This window comes from Oryctolagus cuniculus, chromosome 12 (assembly GCF_964237555.1).
Source record: "Oryctolagus cuniculus chromosome 12, mOryCun1.1, whole genome shotgun sequence".
NCBI classification, from domain to species: domain Eukaryota; kingdom Metazoa; phylum Chordata; class Mammalia; order Lagomorpha; family Leporidae; genus Oryctolagus; species Oryctolagus cuniculus.
Window position 1 is genome coordinate 24,293,681 of NC_091443.1, and position 9,812 is coordinate 24,303,492.

Here is a 9,812-nt window from a genome sequence, read left to right on the forward strand (position 1 = left end):
GACCTCAGCTTTGTCGGGAAGGGTTCGATCCCGTGACCTGCAGGTGGGTCAGGGTGGCAGCAGGGCAGTGAGCGAGGCGGGGGCAGGGTGGGGGGGCAGGGAAGGTCAAGCGAGGAGGGAGAGATGGAGTGCAAGGGCTGGCCAGCAGGGCTGGGTGCCAGGGCAAGAAGTGGGGGGTTTTGTTCTATGGGGAGTCGCAAGCCGTGACAAGTTTTAAATGGGGTTGGACAAACTGTGACTTGGCTGTAACACTGTGTCGGGGGCTTGTTTGTCACCCTTATCTCTCTCTGCAGCCATTGTTGTGAGTCACCAAGAATCACCCATGGGAATCCCTCACCTTCAGACCTCCCGGTGAAGACCTGGCTTTGTTGGAGGAGCTGCACAGCCACTGGGGTCCTTTTGCAATCATGGAAAATAAATTCTAAGGTTTAAAGAGTACCCTGGACAGAAAAGGAGAAACAGCCCCTGTTAGTCAACACATACACGATAGGACGACTAAAAGTATGTGGAAAATGGACTTAAAAGTTAAGTTTATGTGGCATAGCAGGTAAAGCCACCACCTGCAGTGCCAGAATCCCATATGGGCACCAGTTCCAGTTCTGGCTGCTCCACTTCCGATCCAGCTCTCTGCTATGGCCTGGGAAAGCAGTGGAAGATGGCCCAAGTTCTTGGGCCCTGGAACCCACTGGAGAAGGCTCCTGGCTCCTGATTAGTGCAGCTCTGGCCACCTGGGGAGTGAACCAGCAGATGGAACACCTCTCTCTCTCTCTGCCTCTGCCTCTGTCTGTCTGTGGCTCTGCCTTTCAGATAAACAAATAAATCTTTTTTTTTTTTTAAAGAAGATGTTTATTTTGGAGCAAACATGTTGAAATCCATGCATAGTTTTTTTAGTGTGCTCATTTTCCACAAACTTTTTGAAGAACCTTTGTAGGCATGGATTTCAACATTTTTCACACCAAAATAAACTTAATTCCAAACTTACTTAAGGGCTCACCTATAGTCCCAGCTCTGTCATTGTGATTTGTATTCCTTCTAAAATTTTTATTTAGAAAGCAGGAGAGAGGCAGAGTTCCCATCTTGTGGCTCACTGCCCCAAATGCCTGCCACACCTGGGGCTGGGGCTGGGGCTGGGGCTGGGGCTGGGCCAGGGCCAAAGCTAGGATCTGGAAACACAGTCCAGGACTCCCCTGTTAAGTGGCGAGGGCCCTCTCAACTTGAGCCATCACCACTACCTCTCAGGATCTGCAGCTGGAGTCGGAGCAAGGATTCAACCCAAGCACTCCGAACTTCTGGGCTCAAGCAAGCATCCTCTCCCCTAGGCCAAATGCTTGCTATTATGGTGACGCCCGAGTCCAACATTTTGCTGTTTTCCAATGAGCTGTTGGCCCCAATTCTTCCTGTAGGCTCAGAAGAAGCCTGATGGTTTCCCTACACATCCTTTCTCTTAAAACACTCGCTGGAAAATACTGCAAATGCCCTACTCTATTGGGGTTCCATAGCAAAGAGGAAACATTGTGCTGTTGGTAGCCCTGGTTCCTGCCTAAACACTTTGTCTGCTGGCAGGTCACTCCTCCCGCAGCCTTGACAAGCGCGGGCAGTGCCCTCTTGGAAAACAGGTGCTCAGGCACAGGCGTCATTAGCCAGTGCAGAGGAGACGCGGTCTCTCTCATCCTCCCCTTCCCAGCTGCCATCACGCAGCTTCCCAGAGGGCACTGGTGGAACCTGAGCCCTGACCTCACTGGTCCCGCTAATGACGCTGGAGGGATAAATACTTCAGACTGTTACTGAGGGTTTGGTTATTTCCCCAGTGAGCCTGCCTTGCTGGCAGCGTACGCTTCAGCACTCAGTGGAGTGTGTGTTTCTAACGTGGTTGTCATCTTCACACTCTTTCCTCACGGCCAGGAATACCTGGTTTGGTTTTCCCGATGGCACAGGTCTTCTCAGCGCCCTGGGAGATACTGTAGATCCCAGCCTGTTGGTTGCAAGCAGTGCTGGACAAAGTGATACAAAGCAGTCCCCACATGTGAGCCTGATTCCTGCCTTGAACCTGTTTTCCACACACGGTGCAGGGTCAGTTCCTGCCCACTCCTCCAGGGGTTGCATGTGGCTTTGGGGGGACTTCTGAAATGCCAAGGGATGGGTGGCAGGGGGTGTCCAGTGTCCTCACTGGCTCTCCTGAGCACCCCCTGAAAGTTCTCATTTCTGCCCAGTCCTGGGTTCTTGGTGCACCTGTCATGGCCGCGCGTGGACAGTCTACTGCTCACCTCCGCACACCATGTGAGTGGCAGCCACTCCCATATCTCTGGCTTCTGTGGCCCAGGGGACATTGACACCCTGTGAAACTGAGCAGCTCTGCCCATTGTCTACTTCAGACTGCAAATGGATGCTCTGTGTGCAGCCCTCAGATGCGTTCTGTTTGAGCTGTACTATCAAGTAAAATATATATTGGGACCAGCACTGTGGCACACTGGGTTAAGCCCTTGCTTGCAATGCTGACATCCCATGCCGGAGTGCCAGTTCTAGTCCTGGCTGCTCTGCTTCCAATTCAGCTCCTTCCTAGTGTGCCTGGGAAGGCAATGGAAGATGGCTCAAGTGCTTGGGTTCCTTCTACCCACCTTGGAGACCTGGATGGAGCTCCTGGGTCCTGGCCTGTGGGGAGCAACTGGGAGCAACTCGGACTAGACTGTTACTGGAATTAAGACTTATTCTATGCATCTGCTCTCCCACAATATGGCGCTGGGAGAGAAGCAAACAGCTTCTACACAGCTGCCTCCAGTTCAACCAATAAACAGCAGGAGCTGCTCCTGATTGGAGGAGAGCAGCGTACTCGGCGTGTAGGTAGCAGAGTTGGGATTGGTGGAAGAGGACTATAAAGGAGGAGAGAGACAACATGCACCAGGAACATCTATCTGAAGGAACACCTGTGCAGCCCCGGAGAGAGCTGGCCGGCGGTGTGCCTCTCCCCCGCGGAAGTGGGGAAAGTGGCAGGGGGAACCGCCCTTCCACGGAGGTGGAAGGGTCGGTAGCCAACCCGGGAAGAACCAGCAGCAAACCCGGGGAGGGCCGAGCAGACAAAAGAACAACTCAGGGTCCTGTGTCGTTCCTCCACGAAGAGGGGGAGCGACACTGGCCCAGACCTGGCTGTTGTGGCCATTTGGGGAGTGAACCAGCAGATGGAAGATGTCTCTCTCTCACTCGCTGGTTTTCAAATAAATAAATCACACACACACATATATGTGTGTATATATATGTATATATATAAATTTGATACCACACTTATGAATCAGAAGAATTCATGTATTCTAATTGCTGTCATCTTTTCCTGTTTTATCGACTTTTCTGAACCCACAATTAGCCTTATAGCATTTTTTTTTTTTTGACAGGCAGAGTAGACAGTGAGAGAGAGAGACAGAGAGAAAGGTCTTCCTTTGCCGTTGGTTCACCCTCCAATGGCCGCCACGGCTGGCGCGCTGCGGCCAGCGCACCACACTGATCTGAAGCCAGGAGCCAGGTGCTTCTCCTGGTCTCCCATGGGGTGCAGGGCCCAAGCACTTGGGCCATCCTCCACTGCACTCCCTGGCCACAGCAGAGAGCTGGCCTGGAAGAGGGGCAACTGGGACAGAATCCGGCGCCCCAACAGGGACTAGAACCCGGTGTGCCGGCGCCGCAAGGCGGAGGATTAGCCTAGTGAGCTGTGGCGCCGGCTCAAATGACCTTTCAAACTCCTTTTTCCCTGCTCTGCTTCCCACTCTGCCCTGAATGGAGCAAGAGGCGCCACACCCCCCAGCCCTTCTCAAATTGTGAATGAGGAGCCAGCTGTGCGATTCCCAGCCCATCGGAGCTTCATCTGGGGGACTGTGTTCCAAGATCCCCAGCAGACTCCCAAAGCCTCCACTGAAATGGACCCTGCGTATACCACGTTTTTCCTATCGCCCTGAGATGTCACCAGGTAGCGCCCGAGTTAACCCGCCCCTCCACGCTCGTGTCCTGTCCCCTCCTTCGTGGTCCCTGGGAACTGGTATGGACTGGCTCTTCTCCAGCCCCAGCCCCACCCCCTGATCTGTGCCTCCCTAAGCCCTCCAGGTGAGGGGATGTGCTTGGGATTGATGACAGCCATCACAGGGCAGGCACCACGTGGGTTTCTGGAGATGACGTCTTCCATGCCTGAGAGCCCACCTCGGGCCGGCTCCTGGGCCTCCGCTCCTCGGCCACCCCACCTCCCTTCAGGGTCATTCACCCGTTCTCGCCCCACCCCCGAGCCCTGAGCAGCAGCTCGGACCACACCTGCCCTGCCTGCATCCCGCACGGCTGGGTCTCCAGAGAGGCAGCCTGCATTCGGAGCAACCTCCTCCCCACTTCTTCTGGTTTCCCAACCTTTCAGGCATTGAGTTGATTAAATTCAGAGCGAGAAATAGGCCAGATCCTCTGTTCCACAAACACTAATTACCTTCTCTGTCCCACTCATTTCCACCCTGGGAGGTGGAGGAGTTCTTTCCCCGAGGATGGTCCTCTCCGTGGTCCCCGGCCCTCACCGCTGGGCAGGTGGCACCAGGCCAGCTGGTGTTGGCACAGGTGTTTGTCCTAAGACCTTTCCCGGTTCCTCGGACAAGCACCGGTGTCCCTGCGGGGAGGACATGTGGACGTCTGAGCTGGTACTGCAGCCTGAGGGTCACAGCCTCGTGACCCTCAAGTTACACTCCCAGCCCTGGTCACAGCCGCTGCGGCACGGCCCCCACTTCCCACCTGCTGGGGAGGCCTCAGCCTGCTTGCTCAATCCCCACTTCGCACGGAAGCCCCGAATTTCGCTTTTCCTGGGATGGTTCCATTCTCGACAGCTCCAAGCCGACTTGTGATAAATGAGCGTAACCCTTCCCAGGATAAACACACTTGTTCTCTTGCATGCCTTATCTCAACCGACTGAACCAAAGTCCAGTGCACCACCAAGCTACAGATCCCTCTCCTCCTACTCCCTCCTCTACCTCTTCACCATGAATCTCTTTGCTTCTATCTTCAAAGTCAGCTTTCTTAAAGATGGTCCTCAAATCCCTCCAGGGTCCCGGGGCTGGTCCTTTGGGTGCCCCCCAACCCGCGGCTGCAATGGAATTCCAAATAACCAATCAAATCCTGGCACTTGGCTGCTAAAGCTTTTCCGGGGCCCTGTGCCACTTTTGGGATGAAGGTCAATGCATTCTCAAACCAGGTGTCTGAGAATTTGGCCTTGAACTTCCTTTCCCACCCTTGGTCCCAAAACACACTCGACTGCAGACACAGGGAGCAATGTGCCCTTCCCAGAAGGCACCGGCAGCTTTCCCACAGCTGTGGCTTCCCTGGGCCCAGGAGGCCTCCTTGCCTTCCTCCTTTCCCAGCCTGGTAAGTTCCCATCAGCCATTGCATCCCAGCTCTGATGTCAGCCATGCACAGGTGTCCCCGTGTCAGCAGGCCTGGCCAGTGTCCCCACGGTCTGCAGCTCTTTAATGAGGGCCTCTGCCCAGGACAGGTGGGATCCACGGTGCTGCCTCCCATGCACCTCGGGAAGCTCCAGGATACCGCGGGTGGATCCAGCAAACCAGCATGGTAGCAGCCCCCAAAGATCAACCCTGAGTCTCCACACCTCAACACACCCTAAGAGGCATCACCACAGTTCCACTCACCCCTAATCAAAGCTGGAAGCTCGCAGCAGGCCCAGCCTCTTGTCCCAAGTCAGCAGGGCCCGGGCTATGCCAGACCCCATGCACCCTGGGCCTCCTAAATGATGCTCAGCACTGCAGGAGGCGCAGAACCCAAACCAACTACGAGTCCATCACCTGTACTAGCATCAGAGCAAAGCGGCAATGACTTATGTTTCACTGTGGAAATTTCTGGAAAGTCGCATCAGGTTATCAGGAGTTTACACTTCTAGACTCATTGCTTTGCTGTGTCCGGCAATCTTAAACTATTACAAGACAATCCTTACCTGATCCTAAGTAAGCTTCCCTCGTGGACGTGACAAGATCTGCCTTAGAAGACAGCATCTGACCTGATGGTTGGGATGCTGTTTGGGCCTGGGTTTGAGTCCTAGCTCCACTCTTCCACATTTTCTTTATTTATTTGACAGGTAGAGTTATAGACAGAGAGACAGAGAGAAAGGTCTTGCCTCCATTGGTTCACTTCCCAGATGGCCGCTACGGCCTGCGCTGCGCTGATCCGAAGCCAGGAGCCAGGTGCTTCTCCTGGTCTCCCATGCAGGTGCAGGACCCAAGCACTTGGGCCATCCTCCACTACCTTCCTGGGCCACAGCAGAGAGCTGGACTGGAAGAGGAGCAGCTGGGACTAGAACCTGGCGCCCATATGGGATGCCGGCGTTGTAGGCAGAGGATTAACCAAGTGAGCCATGGCGCCGGCCCATGGCTCCACTCTTGATTCCAGCTTCCTGCTAATGCACAACCTGTGAGTCAGCAAAGTGATGGCTCAAGTAGGTTGGTCCCTGTCATCCCTATAGGACTGAGTTCCCATGTGGACTGAGGTCCCAGCCACTGGCTTCAGCCTGGCCCAGGCCTGGCCATCGTGCGCATTTGGGGAATGAGCCAGCAGATGGAGCTCTGTCTTTCTCACTCTATGTGCCCCCCAATAAAAACAATTAACTTTTAAAAGGACATCTACATCCCTTATCGGGGTGCCTGGGTTTGACTTCCAGTTCCCGAGTGCAGCGTGCTGCTAACGCATACCCTGCAAGGCAGCAGTGATGGTTCAAGTAACTAAGTACCTGCCGCCCAGAGCGGGCACCTGAATTGCATTTCCAGCCGGGGTCTGGCCTAGTCTGGCCATTTGGGGGAGCGAACAGCTAGCTAGGAGCTCTCTCTTTCTCTCCCCCTCCACTCCAACCCTCTCCCCCACCTAAGGAGAGCTCGGAGTCCGGTGTCCTGCTGGGTACCAGCCGACTTCTCCAAGGCAGGAGACAGTAAGCCCGCTTCGCCTTGCCAGCGGCTGCTTTGTGGAGCCAGCAATGAACCTGGTTTGGGCTCACTCGGGCTTCTCCTCGCCCAGGGGATTGTTTACGTTCAATGGGGATTTTGTTCTCTCACCAAGTTCTACTGCGAAAAAGCTCTCCATCCTCAGACGTCAATGCCTAGCTCCTGTGAAAAACTCCACCGGGCCCGGAGACGACGCCCACGCGTGCTTTTTGCGTCTCTTTTCCCAAAACCCAGCGGCCGAGGGACATTCGACAATGCGGCGCCGTGCGAGAGCCGACCAGCAGAGGGCGCTCCCGAGAGAGCACGGCTGAGTCCAGCCTCCTTGCCAGGGAACTGGAAAATTCCCACACAGGAGGCACCACTTAATTTTAATTATTGTAATTAATGGTAAATTCAAGCAGGCTTTTACAGGACCGACACCAGCACAGCCACGCAGGGATGGAAGCGCCAGCTGTGGGAAAGCCGGCAGAGCGCCTTCCCGCATGGGGAGGGGTCTCTCGTCCAGCGCCTTCGCTGTTGGCCAGGGTGGGGGTCTCTCGTCCAGGGGAGTGGGGTCTCCTCACCGAGATTGCCGGAAGAGCAGAGCTGCCTGCAGCTGGTTCTGCAGCCTGTGGCAGGCAGCACACGCGTGGTGAAGCTCTTTAGAACCACGCACGCGGGGGTTCCGGATATGGTATTCTCAAACACGAAGTTACCCTGGCCTGGAGTTGGCAAACGTTTCCCACAGAAAGCCAGAAAAGAGAGATTTGCACTTTTGCCATACAGCTCCCGTCTGCCTAGTAGCCTGAAGGCAGGACAGAAACTAGCGGGGACCTAATGACGGTATTCCATACAATTTTCTTTTTTAAACACGTAAAGTGCTTCCCACCCACCTCCCCTTTCCTCCTTTCTTTCTTTCTTTCTTCTTCTTCTTTTTTTTTTTTTAAATTTGACTTATTCATTTGAAAGGCGGAGTCACAGAGAGGGAGAGGCAGAGTGAGAGAGAGAGAAGTCTTCGATCTGCTGGTTTATTCCCCAAGTGGCCGCAATGGCCATGGCTGGGCCACACCAGAGCCAGGAGTCCCATCCCGGTCTCCTACGTGGGTACAGTGGTCCAGGTACCTGGACCACCCTCTGCTGCTTTCCCAGGCACACAAGCAGGGAGTTGGAGCGGAAGTGGAGCAGCTTGGACTTGAACTGGAACCCATAAGGAATGCCCGTACTGCAGATAGCGGCCGAACCCCTTGTACCAAAGCGTTGGACTTTCAAGTGTCAAAATATAGCATTCTTATTTTGATTTTTTCATCATTAAAAAGGGTAAAAACCATTCTTAATGCATAAGCCATACGAAAACCAGCTGGATTTGGCCTAGGGTCTGTGGTTTGGGAATTCCTGCCTTAAGCCAGCCCTCAGCCCACCCTCTATACTCTGTCTGTGTTTCAGAGAATATCTGTAAATCCTTAGCCCTGGGGTCTAGAAGTAGTCACCACCCCCACCCCCCACCAAAAAAAAGGAACCTCAGACAGAGGTCCTACTATGTCTATTACTGAGCTGTTCAAAATTTGATAGTGAATTCAAGGATTAGTAAAAGCAACTGATTCTCAAGAATCAACACAATGGATTTCTCTTTCTGGTGTGAATTTTGACTGCAAAGAAATCTGTTCTCTTTACATGAAAAATTTTTAGAAAATGCATTTCTTGCCAAGGACGCCATCTGCTGGACTGGCACCAAATTGCAGGAGAGGGTGAGGGTGCCGTTGTGACTCAACTGCTGCAGCTTCTGCTTCCTTAGCTGATGGGATGTCAGCGAGGGTGCCAAGAGCCTGAATCCTGGAAGGCACTGAATGGATGGTAGCGTTATTACCCAAGACCGGGGAGGGGCCCTAAGCAATGCCTTGTCTCTCAGTGCGAACCAATGGTAGTGGCTCACGCAATAGACCTGGATTGCAAGATCCTGGAGAGCCGGGTGCACACCACGTTCTTTGTCTTACTCGGCTCAGGTCAGTGCCCAGCGCCTAAAGAGTTCTCAGTTGTAAGGAGATGCTTGGGCCTCACTGGACAGCTGCGCACTGTCCACAGCATCATTTTCCAAGTTGCCTACTTCCGGCTTTCTGGGGACTCTGGACTTTTCTTTGCCACTGAGCTATTCTGTAACACTGACATTGGAGCTAAGTGACAGCAGTACAACATACCTCTTGCTTTAGACAAGCAACTAGGCTCAACTGATTCTCTCTTCCTTTGTGAAAGGGGCTCGTTTGGCACCCGCCTGCAAATCCATTTGACTATTCCCGATCTCTAATGTGTCGGCTTTTTGACTTTAGCTTTGAACCAGGTGTAACATCTGCCTGGTTTCCTTATTAATGATGAGTTAAATAAAATCTTTTACCTGTGTTCACTTAATACCCGTATGAGTATTTTTCATTGTTTTGGAAAATTGCCTTTTAACACCCTGCTTGATTTTGAAATTGAATTTCTAGAAAAAAATTTGAAGGACATCCTAGGGGACAACCTACAACACGTCCATCTTGCCGTTTGGAATCACCTCTTTCCACTTATGCACAACTCATGACTCCCCCACTGGACAGCTACACAATGCTGAATGACACATTTTCCCATCTTTAACACGGGGAGTTGGCCCACATTCTATAAGGCAGAAATTCTCTAACTTTAAAGTCTAAGGACCTCTTTCCCCTTCTTGTACTGCTTTTAAAAATTCTTGAGGACCTCATTAAATTATGAGGGCTCTGGTTCATGTGGCCTATGCCCGTGGCTATTTGTTATATCAGAAATGAAATGAGAAATTTTAACAAATAAATGAATTCATTGAACAAAAGAAGGAACCCATTACATGTCATCAAAAATAACATTTTTGTGAAAATATAC